This window comes from Mustelus asterias, unplaced genomic scaffold (assembly GCF_964213995.1).
Source record: "Mustelus asterias unplaced genomic scaffold, sMusAst1.hap1.1 HAP1_SCAFFOLD_530, whole genome shotgun sequence".
NCBI lineage: Eukaryota > Metazoa > Chordata > Chondrichthyes > Carcharhiniformes > Triakidae > Mustelus > Mustelus asterias.
Genome location: NW_027590481.1, coordinates 175,140 through 190,560, shown reverse-complemented (window position 1 = coordinate 190,560; position 15,421 = coordinate 175,140). Strand labels below are relative to the sequence as shown.

The following is a 15,421-nucleotide window of genomic DNA, read 5'->3' as shown; positions in this document are numbered from 1 at the left end:
GGGTCATAGGTTCAAGGCGAGGGGGGTGGGGGGGAGGTTTAACACGGATATCAGAAGGACATATTTTACACAGAGGGTGGTGGGGGCCTTGAATGCGCTGCCGGGCAAGGTGGTGGAGGCAGACACACTGGGAACGTTTAAGACTTATCTAGACAGCCACATGAACGGAGTGGGAATGGAGGGATACAAAAGAATGGTCTAGTTCGGACCAGGGAGCGGCACGGGCTTGGAGGGCCAAAGGGCCTGTTCCTGTGCTGTATTGTTCTTTGATCGTATAATCCTACAGTGCAGAAGGAGGCCATTCAGCCCATCGTATCTGCACCGACCACAATCCCACCAAGGCCCTATCCTCATAGCTCCATGCATTTACCCTAGCTAGTCCCCCTGACACTAAGGGGCAATTTACCATGGCCAATCCACCTAGCCCGCACATCTTTGGACTGTGGGAGGAACAGTAAGAAGTCTCACAACACCAGGTTAAAGTCCAACAGGTTTAATTGGTAGCACGAGCTTTCAGAGTGTCGCTCCTTCTTCAGGTGAGTGAGGAGTGGAAACCAGAGCAGGGAGAATGTGCAGACTCCGCACAGACAGTGTGACCCAAGCCAGGAATCGAACCCGGATCCCTGGCAGAGAGGCAGCAGTGCTAACCACTGCGCCATCCATCACGCTCTACTTCCTACCATCGAGTCAATTTTGAATCCAGTTCGCTAGCTCTCCCTGGATCCCATGCGACCTAACCTTCCAGACTCGCCTGCCATGCGAGACCTTGTCAAAGGCCTTGCTAAAGTCCATCTAGACGACATCCACTGCCCTACCCTCATCCATCCTCTTGGTTACCCTCTTCGAAAAACTCAGAGATTCATCAGACATGACTTCCCACGCACAAAGCCGTGCTGACTATCGCCAATCAGACCGTGACTATCCAAGTGTTGGTAGATCCTGTCCCTCAGAATCCTCTCCAGTAACTTACCCACCACTGGTGTCAGGCTCACCGGCCTGTACTTCCCTGGTTTCTCTTTGCTCGCCTTCTTAAACAACGGAAGGACATCAGCCACCCTCTAGTCTTCCAGAACTTGGTCAGCGGAAAGAGACAAAGCCAATATCCCTGCGATTTCTTCCCTAGCCTCCCACAAGATCCGAGGATACACTCGAGAAGGCCCTTGCTGGCCCGGAGTCTAGACTAATCCCACAGCTCGCAACCTGCCAATTCTGGGCCCTGAACTCAGCCTGACTCCGCCTGGTCTGAGGCCAGGGTGAGTTTGCAGTCAAGCTCCATTTAAAAAGTTACAGCACACACACCTCCTGAACATGGGAAAGGCAAGTTCACCAGAGCCAAGCGTACAGAGAAAGGCCATTACTGTGGGCAGGGCTCCAACCAGCCTGCTTCAATTAGATTCTCTGGGCAGGAATACTTCACACGGAGTTAGAGACACAGAGCCAAACACGATTCTAATCCAACCCCACCGTCTCTGGCTCGCTACGTTTCAAACAAAGGGCTGGTTGCTCACACCCACAATGCACCGACTCCCTTCACAGTAACATAGGAAATGGAAGCAGGAGGAGGCCATTCGGCCCTTCGATCCTGCTCCGCCATTCATTCTGATCACGGCTGATCATCGAATTCAATATCCTGATTCCCCTCTTCCCCCCCCCATATCCCTCGATCCCTTTAGCCCCAAGAGCTATATAGATCATAGAATCCCTACAGTGCAAAAGGAGGCCATTCGGCCCATCGAGTCTGAACCAACCACAATCCTACCCAGGCCCTATCCCCATGCATTTACCCTCGATAGTCCCCCTGACACTAAGGAGATGTACGAGGCAAGTTTTTTTTTACACAGAGGGTGGTGGGTGCCTGGAACTCGATGCCAGGAGAGGTCGTGGAAGCAGGTACGGTAGTGACCTTTAAGGGGCGTCTTGACAAATACATGAACAGGATGGGAATAGAGGGATACGGTCCCCGGAATGGTAGGGGGTTTTAGTTCAGTTGGGCAGCATGGAAATATTTAGCACGGCCAATCCACCTAACCCACGCATCTCTGGACTATGGGAGGAAACCTGAGCACCCGGAGGAAACCCACGCAGACACGGGGGAGAACGTGCAGACTCCGCACAAACAGTGACCCGAGCCGGGAATCGAACCCGGGGTCCCTGGCGTTGTGAGGCAGCAGTGCTAACCACTGTGCCACCCTCTAATTCCTTCTTGAAATCACACAACGTTTTGGCCTCAACTACTTTCTGTGGGAGTGAATTCCACACATTCACCACCCTCTGGGTGAAGAAATTTCTCCTCACCTCAGTCCTAAAAGGTTTACCCCTTATCCTTAAACTCTGACCCCTAGTTCTGGACTCCCCCCACCATCGGGAACATTCTTTCTGAATCTACCCTGTCGAACCCTGTTAGAATTTTATAAGTTTCTATGAGATCCCCTCTCACTCTTCTAAATTTCAATTAATATAATCCTATAATAAGGGGAGACGATGGCCTAGTGGTATTATCACTAGACTATTAATCCAGAAACTCAGCTAATGTTCTGGGGGACCCGGGTTCGAATCCCACCACGGCAGATGGTGGAATTTGAATTCAATAAAAAATATCTGGAATTAAGAATCTACTGATGACCCATTGTCGGAAAAACCCATCTGGTTCCCTTTAGGGAAGGAAATCTGCCGTCCTTACCCCGGTCTGGCCTACATGTGACTCCAGAGCCACAGCAATGTGGTTGACTCTCAACTGCCCTCCAAGGGCAACTAGGGATGGGCAATAAATGCTGGCCCAGCCAGCGACACCCATGTCCCAGGAATGAATTTTTTAAAAAACTGACTTAGTCTCTCCTCATATGACAGACCTGCCATCCCAGGAATCAGCCTGGTAAACCTTCGCTGTGCTCCCTCTATAGCAAGGACATCCTTCCTCAGATAAGGACACCAAAACTGCACACAATACTCCAGGCTTCAAGTTTTTTGGTGTCCAGATCACCCACAACCTGTCCTGGTCCCCCCATGCCGACACTATAGTTAAGAAAGCCCCACCAATGCCTCTACTTTCTCAGAAGACTAAGGAAATTTGGCATGTCAGCTACGACTCTCACCAACTTTTACAGACGCACCATAGAAAGCATTCTTTCTGGTTGTATCACAGCTTGGTATGGGCTCCTGCTCTGCCCAAGACCGCAAGGAACTACAAAAGGTCATGAATGTAGCCCAATCCACCACGCAAACCAGCCTCCCATCCATTGACTCTGTCTACACTTCCCGCTGCCTCGGGGAAAAGCAGCCAGCATAATTAAGGACCCCCACGCACCCCGGACATTCTCTCTTCCGCCTTCTTCCATCGGGAAAAAGATACAAAAGTCTGAGGTCCGGTACCAACCGACTCAAGAACAGCTTCTTCCCTGCTGCTGCCATCAGACTTTTGAATGGACCTACCTCGCATTAAGTTGATCTTTCTCTACACCCTCGCTATGACTGTAACACTACATTCTGCACCCTCTCCTTTCCTTCTCTATGAACAGTATGCTTTGTCTGTATAGCGCGCAAGAAACAATACTTTTCACTGTATATGTTAATACATGTGACAATAATAAATCGTGTGAAGGGAGATTGAACAGTTTAGGCCGACACTCTCTGGAATTTAGAAGAATGAGGGGAGATCAAATTGAGGTTTACAAGATGGTAAAAGGTCTGGGATAAAGTAGACGTGGAGCGGATGCTGCCTCTGGTGGGACATTCTAGGACGAGAGGTCTTAGGATAAGGGGCAGCAAATGTAAAAGAGTTGGAGGAGAAACTACTTCCCCCAAAGGGTTGTGAATCTGTGGAATTTGCTCCCCCAAGGTGCGGAGGATGCCGGGACAGTGAGTACATTAGAGAACCAAAAGAGAAAATGCTGGAAAATCTCAGCAGGTCTGGCAGCACCTGTAAGGAAAGAGCTGACGTTTCGAGTCCAGATGACCCTTTGTCAAAGCTAAAAGGCATAGAAAGTGGGAGATATTTATACTGCCGCACTTGCCTCTCCTCACAGACGCTGCCAGACCTGCTGAGATTTTCCAGCATTTTCTCTTTTGGTTTCAGATTCCAGCACCCGCAGTGATTTGCTTAACTTTGAGGAAGAGTTAGACAGATTTTTAATTGGTAATGGGTTGAAGGGTTATGGGGAGAAGGCAGGAAAATGGGGATTAGGAGCATATCAGCCATGGCGGAGCGGACTCGATGGGCTGAATGGCCTGATTCTGCCCCTATATCTGATGAAGTTATGAACTAAGAACCTGGCAGATGGGATATAATGGGGAAGATGTTATCCACTTTGGTACAAGGCAGCTGTTGGGGAAATTCATAGTAGGTTAGAGAAATTCCAAATAACCAGGGGTTTAATTTATTAATAAAATACCAAGTGAAATGGCCTTAGATTAGGCTAACAAGGGAACAGTCTACATAAAGACACATATAAACACAATAAGAGACTTAACCAAGTACAAGATTTGAACAAGTATTTCTGATTCATACAGGTCTTTAAAAACGTATTTTAGCTTTTGGGTGGCACGGTAGTTAGCACTGCTGCTTCACAGCTCCAGGGACCCGGGTTCGATTCCCGGCTTGGGTCACTGTCTGTGTGGAGTTTGCACATTCTCCTCGTGTCTGCGTGGGTTTCCTCCGGGTGCTCCGGTTTCCTCCCACAGTCCAAAGATGTGCGGGTTAGGTTGATTGGCCATGCTAAAAATTGGCCCTTAGAGTCCTGAGATGCGTAGGTTAGAGGGATTAGCGGGTAAAATATGTGGGGATATGGGGGTAGGGCCTGGGTGGGATTGTGGTCGGTGCAGACTCGACTATGATTTAGGTTTTTAAAAAATCTGTACACTTTAGCCAAAAGCAGGCTGCTGCAAAGCCTAATGGGATAAGAGGCATAGCAAGACAAACAGTGAAAGTGGAACGGCACGGTGGCACAGTGGGGTTAGCACTGCTGCCTCACAGCGCCAGGGACCCGGTTCGATTCCCGGCTCGGGTCACTGTCTGTGCGGAGTCTGCACGTTCTCCCCCGTGTCTGCGTGGGTTTCCTCCGGGTGCTCCGGTTTCCTCCCACAGTCCGAAAGACTGTGCTGGTTGGGGTGCATTGATGTGGAGATGCCGGCGTTGGACTGGGGTGGGGCACAGTAAGAAGTCTCACAACACCAGGTTAAAGTCCAACAGGTTTATTTGGTAGCAAAAGCCACTAGCTTTCGGAGCGCTGCTCCTTCGTCAGGACAGTGGGAGTTCTGTTCACAAACAGGGCATATAAAGACACAAACTCAATTTACAAAATAATAGTTGGAACAGGTAATCAAGGGTGCACTGGCCATGGTAAGTTGCCCCTTAGTGTCAGGATGTTAGTGGCGTTAATAGGTAGGGTTATGGGGATAGGGGCTGGGTGGGATTGTGGTCAGTTCAGACTCGATGGACCGAGTGGCCTCCTTCTGCACCGTAGGGGTTCTACGATAAGCTGAGAATGTGCAAGTTCTTATCAACAACAGTTACGAGCAGCAAGGTCTTCCCAGCCCCTTCAAGAATAGGGTAGTTCATACTGTCAAGATAAAGTATAGAACATAGAACAGTACAGCACAGAACAGGCCCTTCGGCCCACGATGTTGTGCCGAGCTTTATCTGAAACCAAGATCAAGCTATCCCACTCCCTATCATCCTGGTGTGCTCCATGTGCCTATCCAATAACCGCTTAAATGTTCCTAAAGTGTCTGACTCCCCTATCACTGCAGGCAGTCCATTCCACACCCCAACCACACTCTGCGTAAAGAACCTACCTCTGATATCCTTCCTATATCTCCCACCACAAACTCTATAGTTATGCCCCCTTGTAATAGCTCCATCCACCCGAGGAAATAGTCTTTGAACGTTCACTCTATCTATCCCCTTCATCATTTTATAAACCTCTATTAAGTCTCCCCTCAGCCTCCTCCGCTCCAGAGAGAACAGCCCCCGCTCCCTCAACCTTTCCTCATAAGACCTACCCTCCAAACCAGGCAGCATCCTGGTAAATCTCCTCTGCACTCTTTCCAGCGCTTCCACATCCTTCTTATAGTGAGGTGACCAGAACTGCCCACAATATTCCAAATGTGGTCTCACCAAGGTCCTGTACAGTTGCAGCATAACCCCACGGCTCTTAAACTCCAACCCCGTTAATAAAAGCTAACACACTGTAGGCCTTCTTCACAGCTCTATCCACTTGTGTGGCAACCTTTAGAGATCTGTGGATATGGACCCCAAGATCTCTCTGTTCCTCCACAGTCTTCAGAACCCTACCTTTGACCCTATAATCCACATTTAAATTAGTCCAACCAAAATGAATCACCGCACATTTATCAGGGTTAAACTCCATTTGCCATTTTTCAGCCCAGCTTTGCATCCTATCTATGTCTCTTTGCAGCCTACAACAGCCCTCTACCTCATCCACTGCTCCACCAATCTTGGTGTCATCAGCAAATTTACTGATCCACCCTTCAGCCCCCTCCTCTAAGTCATTAATAAAAATCACAAAGAGCAGAGGACCAAGCACTGATCCCTGTGGCACTCCGCTAGCAACCTGCCTCCAGTCCGAAAATTTTCCATCCACCACCACCCTCTGTCTTCGATCAGATAGCCAGTTACCTATCCAATCGGCCAACTTTCCCTCTATCCCACACCTCCTTACTTTTATCATAAGCCGACCATGGGGGACCTTATCAAACGCCTTACTAAAATCCATGTATATGACATCAACTGCCCTACCTTCATCAACACACTTAGTTACCTCCTCAAAAAATTCAATCAAATTTGTGAGGCACGACTTGCCCTTCACGAATCCGTGCTGACTATCCCGGATTAATCCGCATCTTTCTAAATGGTCGTAAATCCCATCCCTAAGGACCTTTTCCATCAATTTACCAACCACCGAAGTAAGACTAACCGGTTTATAATTACCAGGGTCATTTCTATTCCCTTTCTTAAACAGAGGAACAACATTCGCCACTCTCCAGTCCTCTGGCACCATCCCCGTGAGAAGTTTAACAACACCAGGTTAAAGTCCAACAGGTTTATTTGGTAGCAAAAGCCACACAAGCTTTCGGAGCTCTAAGCCCCTTCTTCAGGTGAGTGGGAATTCTGTTCACAAACAGAGCTTATAAAGACACAGACTCAATTTACATGAATAATGGTTGGAATGCGAATACTTACAACTAATCAAGTCTTTAAGAAATGAAACAATGTGAGTGGAGAGAGCATCAAGACAGGCTAAAAAGATGTGTATTGTCTCCAGACAAGACAGCCAGTGAAACTCTGCAGGTCCACGCAACTGTGGGAGTTACAAATAGTGTGACATGAACCCAATGGAACCATCCCCGTGGACAGTGAGGATCCAAAGATCAATGCCAAAGGCTCTGCAATCTCATCCCTTGCCTCCCAAAGAATCCTAGGATACATTTCATCAGGCCCAGGGGACTTTTCGACCTTCAGTTTATTCAAAACTGTCAGTACATCCTCCCTCCGAACATCTATTTCCTCCAGCCTATTAACCTGTAACACCTTCTCTTCCTCAAAAACATGGCCCCTCTCCTTGGTGAACACTGAAGAAAAGTATTCATTCAAGTAGGTCTTCTTAAGAATAGGGTTGTCCACAATGTCCAGATAAGGTAGGTCTTTTCAGATGTAAGAATGTACACCTGTCTGGTTCGGCCATTGACTCAAGCAAGAGTTGGTGGGAACATCAACTTTGACCTTGTGTAGCCAAGCGTCAGGGGTTGCCAAGCGATAAAGGGAGGCAGCATCCGGATTCTACGGACCCATGAGGTCAGAGGGTAAAATGCAATTGCCTGAAGTATATGACAGGTATTAACGATGATTGATTTGCATTGAAAAATGACTGGTTCATAACTAACGGAAGGCAGGAAATGTAAACTTGAGAAATGTATATTTGATCTGCATTGTGACCTCAGAGTGGTGTTGGAAAGCTCAATCCCTCCTCACGTAGAGGGGCACGAGGCAGCTCATTTTCCCATCGATTGTTGATCAATAAAGATACGTCTATAACCGGGACACTGGCTTTCGTGAGTCTTTATATTGGTTGACGATTTTTAGCGATACCTAGCCTCCGGAGGACCCCGCAACAGCAACCAACACAATCAATGACCCCACGCACCCCGGACATTCTCTCTTCCGCCTTCTTCCGTCGGGGAAAAAGATACAAAAGTCTGAGGTCACGTACCAACCGACTCAAGAACAGCTTCTTCCCTGCTGCTGTCAGACTTTTGAATGGACCTCCCTCGCATTAAGTTGATCTTTCTCTATACCCTAGCTATGACTGTAACACTACATTCTGCACTCACGTTTCCTTCTCTATGAACGGTATGCGTTGTCTGTATAGCGCACAAGAAACAATACTTTTCACTGTGTCCCAATGACAATAATGAATCAAAAGCTAAGTACAGAAATGCAAAGTATTTCTTCAATCGCGAGAGAGATTGGGAAATCTTGATGTCCAAAGAGACCTGGGTGATCTTGTAAAGTACTGGCACGGTGGCACAGTGGGTTAGCGCTGCTGCCTCACAGCGCCAGGGACCTGGGTTCAATTCCCAACTTGAGTCACTGTCTGTGCGGAGTCTGCACGTTCTCCCCGTGTCTGCGTGGGCTTCCTCCGGGTGCTCCGGTTTCCTCCCACACTCCAAAGATGTGCAGGTTAGACGGATTGGCCATGCTAAATTGCCCCTTGATGTCAGAGGGACTAGCGGGGTAAATACATGGGGTTACGGGGATAGGGCCTGGGTGGGATTAAAGTTTATTTATTAGTGTCACAAGTAAGGCTTATGAAGTTACTGTGAAAATCCCCTAGTCGCCACACTCCGGCGCCTGTTCGGGTACACTGAGGGAGAATTTAGCACGGCCAATCCACCCTAACCAGCACGTCTTTCAGACTGTGGGAGGAAACCCACGCAGACACGGGGAGAACGTGCAGACTCCACACACACACAGTGACCCAAGGCCGGGAATCGAACCCGGGTCCCTGGCGCTGTGAGGCAGCAGTGCTAACCACTGTGGGATTGTTGTCAGTATGGGCTCGATGGGCCGAACGGCCTCCTTCTGCACTATCGGGATTCTATTCTATGAACACAGTTGCAACAAACCATTCAGGGGGCAAATTTTGCCTTTAGCGAAGGTGATCAGAGCACAGGAGGAAAGAAGTCTTGTTGCAATTGTATACAGTCTTGTTGAGACTATACCTGGAATTCGGAGTGCAGTTCTGGTCTCCTTACTCAAGGAAGAATACACTGGCCATGGGGGGAGTGCAACAAGGGCTCCCCAGACTGATTCCTGGCTCGGTGGGAACGTCCAATAAAAAGATACCAAGGAGACGGGGTCTAAGGTAGGACCTCGCGGAATGGACGTGTTCCGCAACGCACGCTCCCTCCTCCTCCCCCACCCTGCTGAGTTCTGCTTGGAGCTGCTCCTCCCATTGGAGGCTGCTTGTGTTCCCCCCCCAAGGGCAAAGTGGGGGGCGCGGGGACAAAGAAAGAACAAAGAACAAGTTACAGCGCAGGGACAGGCCATTCGGCCCTCCTACACCGATCATGATGCCTGCCTAAACTAAAACCAGCTGCACTTACGGAGTCCGGATCCTTCCATTCCCATCCTATTCAGGTATTCGTCTAGTTGTCCCTTAGAAGTCACTACCGTATCTGCTTCCACTACCTCCCCCTGGCAGCGAGTTCCAGGCACCCACCACCCTCTGTGTAAAAAAACTTGCCTCGTACATCTCCTTTAAACCTTGCCCCCTCGCACCTTAAACCTCTGCCCCCTGGTAATTAACTCTTCCACCCTGGGGAAAAGCTTCTGACTATCCACTATAGAACCATAGAAAATTACAGCTCAGAAACAGGCCTTTTGGCCCTTCTTGTCTGTGCCGAACCATTTTATGCCTAGTCCCACTGACCTGCACTTGGACCATATCCCTCCACACCCCTCTCATCCATGAACCCGTCCAAGCTTTTCTTAAATGTTAAAAGTGACCCCGCATTTACCACTTTATCCGGCAGCTCATTCCACACTCCCACCACTCTCTGCGTGAAGAAGCCCCCCCCTAATATTCCCTTTAAACTTTTCTCCTTTCACCCTTAACCCATGCCCTCTGGGTTTTTTTCTCCCCTAGGGGAGACCTGACCACTCTGGCCATGCCTCTCATAATCTTGTGGACTTCTATCAGGTCGCCCCCTCAACCTCCGTCGTTCCAGTGAGAACGAACCAGGTTTCTCCAATCTCTCCTCACAGCTAATGCCCTCCAGACCAGGGCGACGTCCTGGGAAATCTACTCTGTGCCCTCGTCGAAGGTGGGAAAATTCTGACGACGGGTCAGTGAGCTGAAACGTTAACTCATCTCTCTCTGCAGATCTGCCCGACCTGCTGACTACTCACAGAAACAAAATAGGCAGGTGCGCATTATCAGGTTCTCCCCTGGAGACAAAACGTAAATCACAGAATCCCTGCAGTGCACAAGGAGGCCATTCAGCCCATCGAACCCCTCAATCAACCTCACTAAAAGCAGGCGATCTGGGTCGTTATCGCATCGCTATTACTGGGATCGCGCTGTGAAATCATAGAAACCCTACAGTGCAGAAGGAGGCCATTCGGCCCATCGAGTCTGCACCGACCACAATCCCACCCAGGCCCTACCCCCACATATTTTACCCGCTAATCCCTCTAACCTACGCATCCCAGGACTCTAAGGGGCAATTTTTAACCTGGCCAATCAACCTAACCCGCACATCTTTGGAGTGTGGGAGGAAACCGGAGCACCCGGAGGAAACCCACGCAGACACGAGGAGAATGTGCAAACTCCACACAGACAGTGACCCGAGCCGGGAATCGAACCCGGGACCCTGGAGCTGTGAAGCAGCAGTGCTAACCACTGTGCTACCGTGCCGCCCTGTGCGCAAATCGGCTGTCCAGCTTCCCACGTGACAACAGTGACGGCACTTTCAAAGGTACTTCGCTCACTGGGACATCCCCGATGTTGTGTGTGCACCCTCCCCGAATGAGTTCACATCCACGTGTGAGGCCATAAGACATAGGAGCAGAATGAGGCCACTCGGCCCATCGAGTCTGCTCCGCCATTCAATCATGGCTGATATTTTTCTCATCCCCATTCTCCTGCCTTTTCCCCCCATAACCCCTGATCCCTTTATGTGTGTAAACTATTCCCTCGTTAGCTTACCAGTCTGATTTAGTCATAAGAACTTAAGAACTGGGGCGGCACGGTAGCACAGTGGTTAGCACTGCTGCTTCACAGCTCCAGGGGCCTGGGTTCGATTCCCGGCTCGGGTCACTGTCTGTGTGGAGTCTGCACATTCTCCTTGGGTTTCTTCCGGGTGCTCCGGTTTCCTCCCACAGTCCAAAGATGTGCGGGTTAGGTTGATTGGCCATGCTAAAATTGCCACTTAGTGTCCCGGGATGCGTAGGTTAGAGGGATTAGTGGGTAAAATATGTAGGGATATGGGGGTAGGGCCTGGGTGGGATTGTGGTCGGTGCAGACTCGATGGGCCGAATGGTCTCTTTCTGTACTGTAGGGTTTCTCTTCTCCAAGTAAAACTAGGAGCAGGAGTTGGCCATCTGGTCCCTCGAGCCTGCTCCGCCATTCAATAAGATCATGGCTGATCTTTTCGTGGACTCAGCTCCACTTACCCGCCCGCTTCCCTTAATTCCTTTACCGTTCAAAAATCTATCTATCCTTGCCTTAAAAACATTCAATGAGGGAGCCTCAACTGGGCAGGGAATTCCACAGATTCACAACCCTTTGTGTGAAGAAGTTCCTCCTCGACTCAGTCCTAAATCTGCTCCCCCTTATTTTGAGGCCATGCCCCCCCTAGTTCTAGTTTCACCCGCCAGTGGAAACAACCTCCCTGCTTCTATCTATTGGGTGGCACAGTGGGTTAGCGCTGCTGCCTCACAGCACCAGGGACCCGGGTCCGATTCCCAGCTCGGGTCACTGCCTGTGTGGAGTCTGCACATTCTCCCCCGTGTCCCCCGGGTTTCCTCCCACAGTCTGAGAGACGTGTTGGTTAGGGTGCATTGGCCGTGCGAAATTCTCCCACAGTGTAACCCGAACAGGCGCCGGAATGTGGCCACTAGGGGAATTTCACAGTGCAAGCCTTACTTGTGACGAGTAAAAAAACTTTTCTACCTTACCCATTCCTTTCATAATGTTTCTGTAAGATCTCCCCTCATTCTTCTGAATTATTACCAACATTTAACTGTTGATAGTTCTGTCAGTTTCTGAAATACCCAATGGTTTAAAACCTTTCTAACCTACTAGGATTTTTTTCCTTTCCCCAACACGCATTTTCCTAAAGGTAGCTGCTCCCAGTCCACATTGTAATTGGATAAGACAGGATCTGGTCAATCGGCATTCCCCCAATTCAGAATCCTTATTTCCGGCCCGTGTTTGTCCTTTCCCATAACTGCCTTAAATCCTTACCGAGTTATGATTACTGTCACCGCAATGCTCCCCCTCTACCACCTTCTCAAAGTTGTTCTGTTTGCAAAGATTCATCTGCCCCTAGACCAAAACCGTTACACTCGTCTGCTCAGAATCTACCGGCAACATTGGCTTTGGAGTTTAAAATGGCTACAGGGAACAGATTAGACCCAACGTTAGATCACGCCCCGGGGAGGGGGGGGGGGGGGGGGGGGGGGGAAACGAGATGGTACCTGCGGGAATGGCGGAGACTGGATGATGCAAGCAGCCGGAAAGCGACGGAGCGTCAGATCCATGGGACGTCCATCAAGATTCTCCCTCCCCCTGCACCAGGTCCGTGTCACAGCTGCGCCTGAAAGGAAGGGAGAACGGGTTAAGGGATCTAAAAGAGAGGGGAAACATTAACCATCGGGAGCCCACCTCCTCCTCGGCTCGTACACGTCCTTGGATTGTGATGCCTCGGGAGGTCCTGGAATGACTTTGGAAGCGTGGTCACCCTATAGGCAGCAAGATCCCACAGCCACTTGCGCCTCAAACTGGACATACCTACCGTCGCACATCCTGGGAGTGGTTCGGTCCATAGCCCAGGGTGCGGGGCGGGGAGAGTGGGGACATTGGACAGAGCACCGCCCACACCCCCAATATTAATTGGGATAAGCAAAGGGCGAAAAATTTAGAGGGGCAGAATTCTTAAAGTGCACCCAAGAGAGCCGGCACCTAGAAAGAGTACAGGAGGGGGTACTTGTGCCCTAATCTTTGGGAGTGAAGCCAGGCGGGTGGTAGAGGCGTCAGTGGGGGAGCATTGCGGTGACAGTAATCATAACTCGGTAAGGATTTAAGGCAGTTATGGAAAAGGACAAACACGGGCCGGAAATAAGGATTCTGAATTGGGGGAATGCCGATTGCAGTCGGATAAGACAGGATCTGGCCAATGTGGACTGGGAGTAGCTACTTTTAGGAAAATCCATGTTGGGGAAAGGAAAGAAAGCCTAGTAGGTTAGAGAAGATTTAAGCCATTAAACCAGTGGTTAGCATCCCTGCCTCACAGCGCCAGGGACCCGGGTTCGATTCCCGGCTTGGGTCACTGTCGGTGTGGAGTCTGCACGTTCTCCCCATGGATTTCCTCCGGGTGCTCCGGTTTAATCCCAGAGTCCAACAACGTGTAGGTTAGTTGGATGGGCCATTATCAAATTGCCCCTTGGTGTCTCGGGGTGCATAGGTTAGAGGGATGAACGGGGTAAATATGTGGGGTAATGGGGATAGGACCTGGGTGTGGACTCGATGGGCTGAATGGCCTTATTCTGCACTGTAGGGGATTCTATTCTACATTAAGGGCGGGAGAGTAGCCAGGGAAAGGGTAGGAGCCGAAAGATGTACGCCAGGTATAAATATCTGCGGTCACTACGGAGAAGGACGATGAGGGTTGAGAAAGCAGGGAGAGGGACTGAGATATCATTGTATTGAGGAGGAGGCGTTGTTCGCAGTTTTAGCGGGCCTAACAGTGGATAAATCCCCAGGCCCAGATGTGATGCATCCCAGGCTGCTGTAGGAAGCAAGGGAGGAGACCGCAGGGGCTTTGATGCGAGTTTTCAATTACTCTCTGGCCACAGGCCCTGTGCCAGAGGACAGGAGCACAGCGAACGCGGTACCATTATTCTACAAGGGCAGTAGGGGATAAACCAGGTCATTACAGACCAGTGAGTCTCACATCAGTGGGAGGGAAATTATTGGAAAGAATTCTAAAGGACAAATTTGATCAGCGGTCCTCAGTTTGGTTGACCAGAGGGAGACCCACGTCAAACAAATCTGATTGAATGTTTCGGGCAGGCGACCAGGAGTGGAGATGAGGGCGGTGCAGTGGATGCCGTCTACATGGACTCCGGTTCAGCTTTTGACAAGGTCCCGCACAACCAGACCCTCCCCCTCCTCCACCAGACCCCCCTCTCCCCCAGAGGGGGTACCCCTACCCATCCCCACAGGGGGCCCCACCCTCCCCCGTCACGCCTCAAAGGAGGCACCCACTCCCATCCCCACATCCCCCCCAAACAAGGGGCAAGCCCCCTCCCCAACAGGGGGGGCATCCCATACCCCCCACCTGGGGGGGTGCACCCCCTCCCCACCGGGGGGACAAACCCCCCCCTCACCACCAAGGGGGGGCAAATTGCCTCCCCTCCTACATGGGGGGGGGGGCAAACCAGCCCTACCCAAGGGGCAAATCCCCTTCCCCCTACCCAGCGGGGGCAAATGCCCCCGTTCCCCCTACCCAGGGGGGAAAACCTGCTCCCGTCCCCCACTATCCGGGAGGGGGGCAAAACCCCCTTCCCAGAGGCGGCAAAAAAACCCTCCCCCCCACTAACCGGGGGGGGGGGGGGGGTGCAAAAAAATCCCCTCTCCCCTCCCCACCGGCAAAAACGCCCCTCCCCCCTAACCGAGGGGGGGGGGGCAAAAACACACCTCCCCCCCTAACCAAGGGGGGAGCTAAAACCCCCTCCCCCCACTAACCCCGGGGGGGGGCAAAAACCCCTCCTCCCCCACCCAGGGGGGCAAAACCATCCCCTTCCCCCAAAACCTTCCCCTTTCCCCCTACCAGGGGGGGGGGGGGGGGGGAGAGTGGGCCAAACCACCCCCTTCCTCCCAAAGGGGGCAAAACATACACCCCCCCCCCCCCAAAGAGTGGGGGGCAAAAAAAACTCCCAACAGAAGGCTTAAACACCTCCTCCTATCCCCCCAACAGGGGACATAATCCCCCCCCCTCCCAAACAGGGGGGCATAATCCCCCCCCCCCCCAACAGGGGGGAATAATCTCTTTCCCCCCCCCAACAGGGGGGAATAATCTCTTTCCCCCCCCCAACAGGGGGGAATAATCTCTTTCCCCCCCCAACAGGGGGGCATAATCCCCCCCCCCAACAGGGGGGCATAATCCCCCCCCCCCCCAA

General features: G+C 51.0%; 1 protein-coding gene across 3 annotated transcripts in view; it reads right to left on the bottom strand.

Moving 5' to 3' along the window:
• The window catches only part of LOC144486954 (zinc finger protein 687-like), an 84,192-nt gene that overhangs the window by 68,084 nt on the left and 687 nt on the right, over positions 1–15,421 (bottom strand). For 2 of the 3 annotated variants that reach the window (XM_078204967.1, XM_078204969.1), the window contains exon 2: positions 12,719–12,837. The gene's annotated coding sequence lies outside the window, so the exon portion shown is untranslated. The remainder of the gene's footprint in view (positions 1–12,718; positions 12,838–15,421) is intronic. The other variant, XM_078204968.1, reaches the window with a different exon arrangement.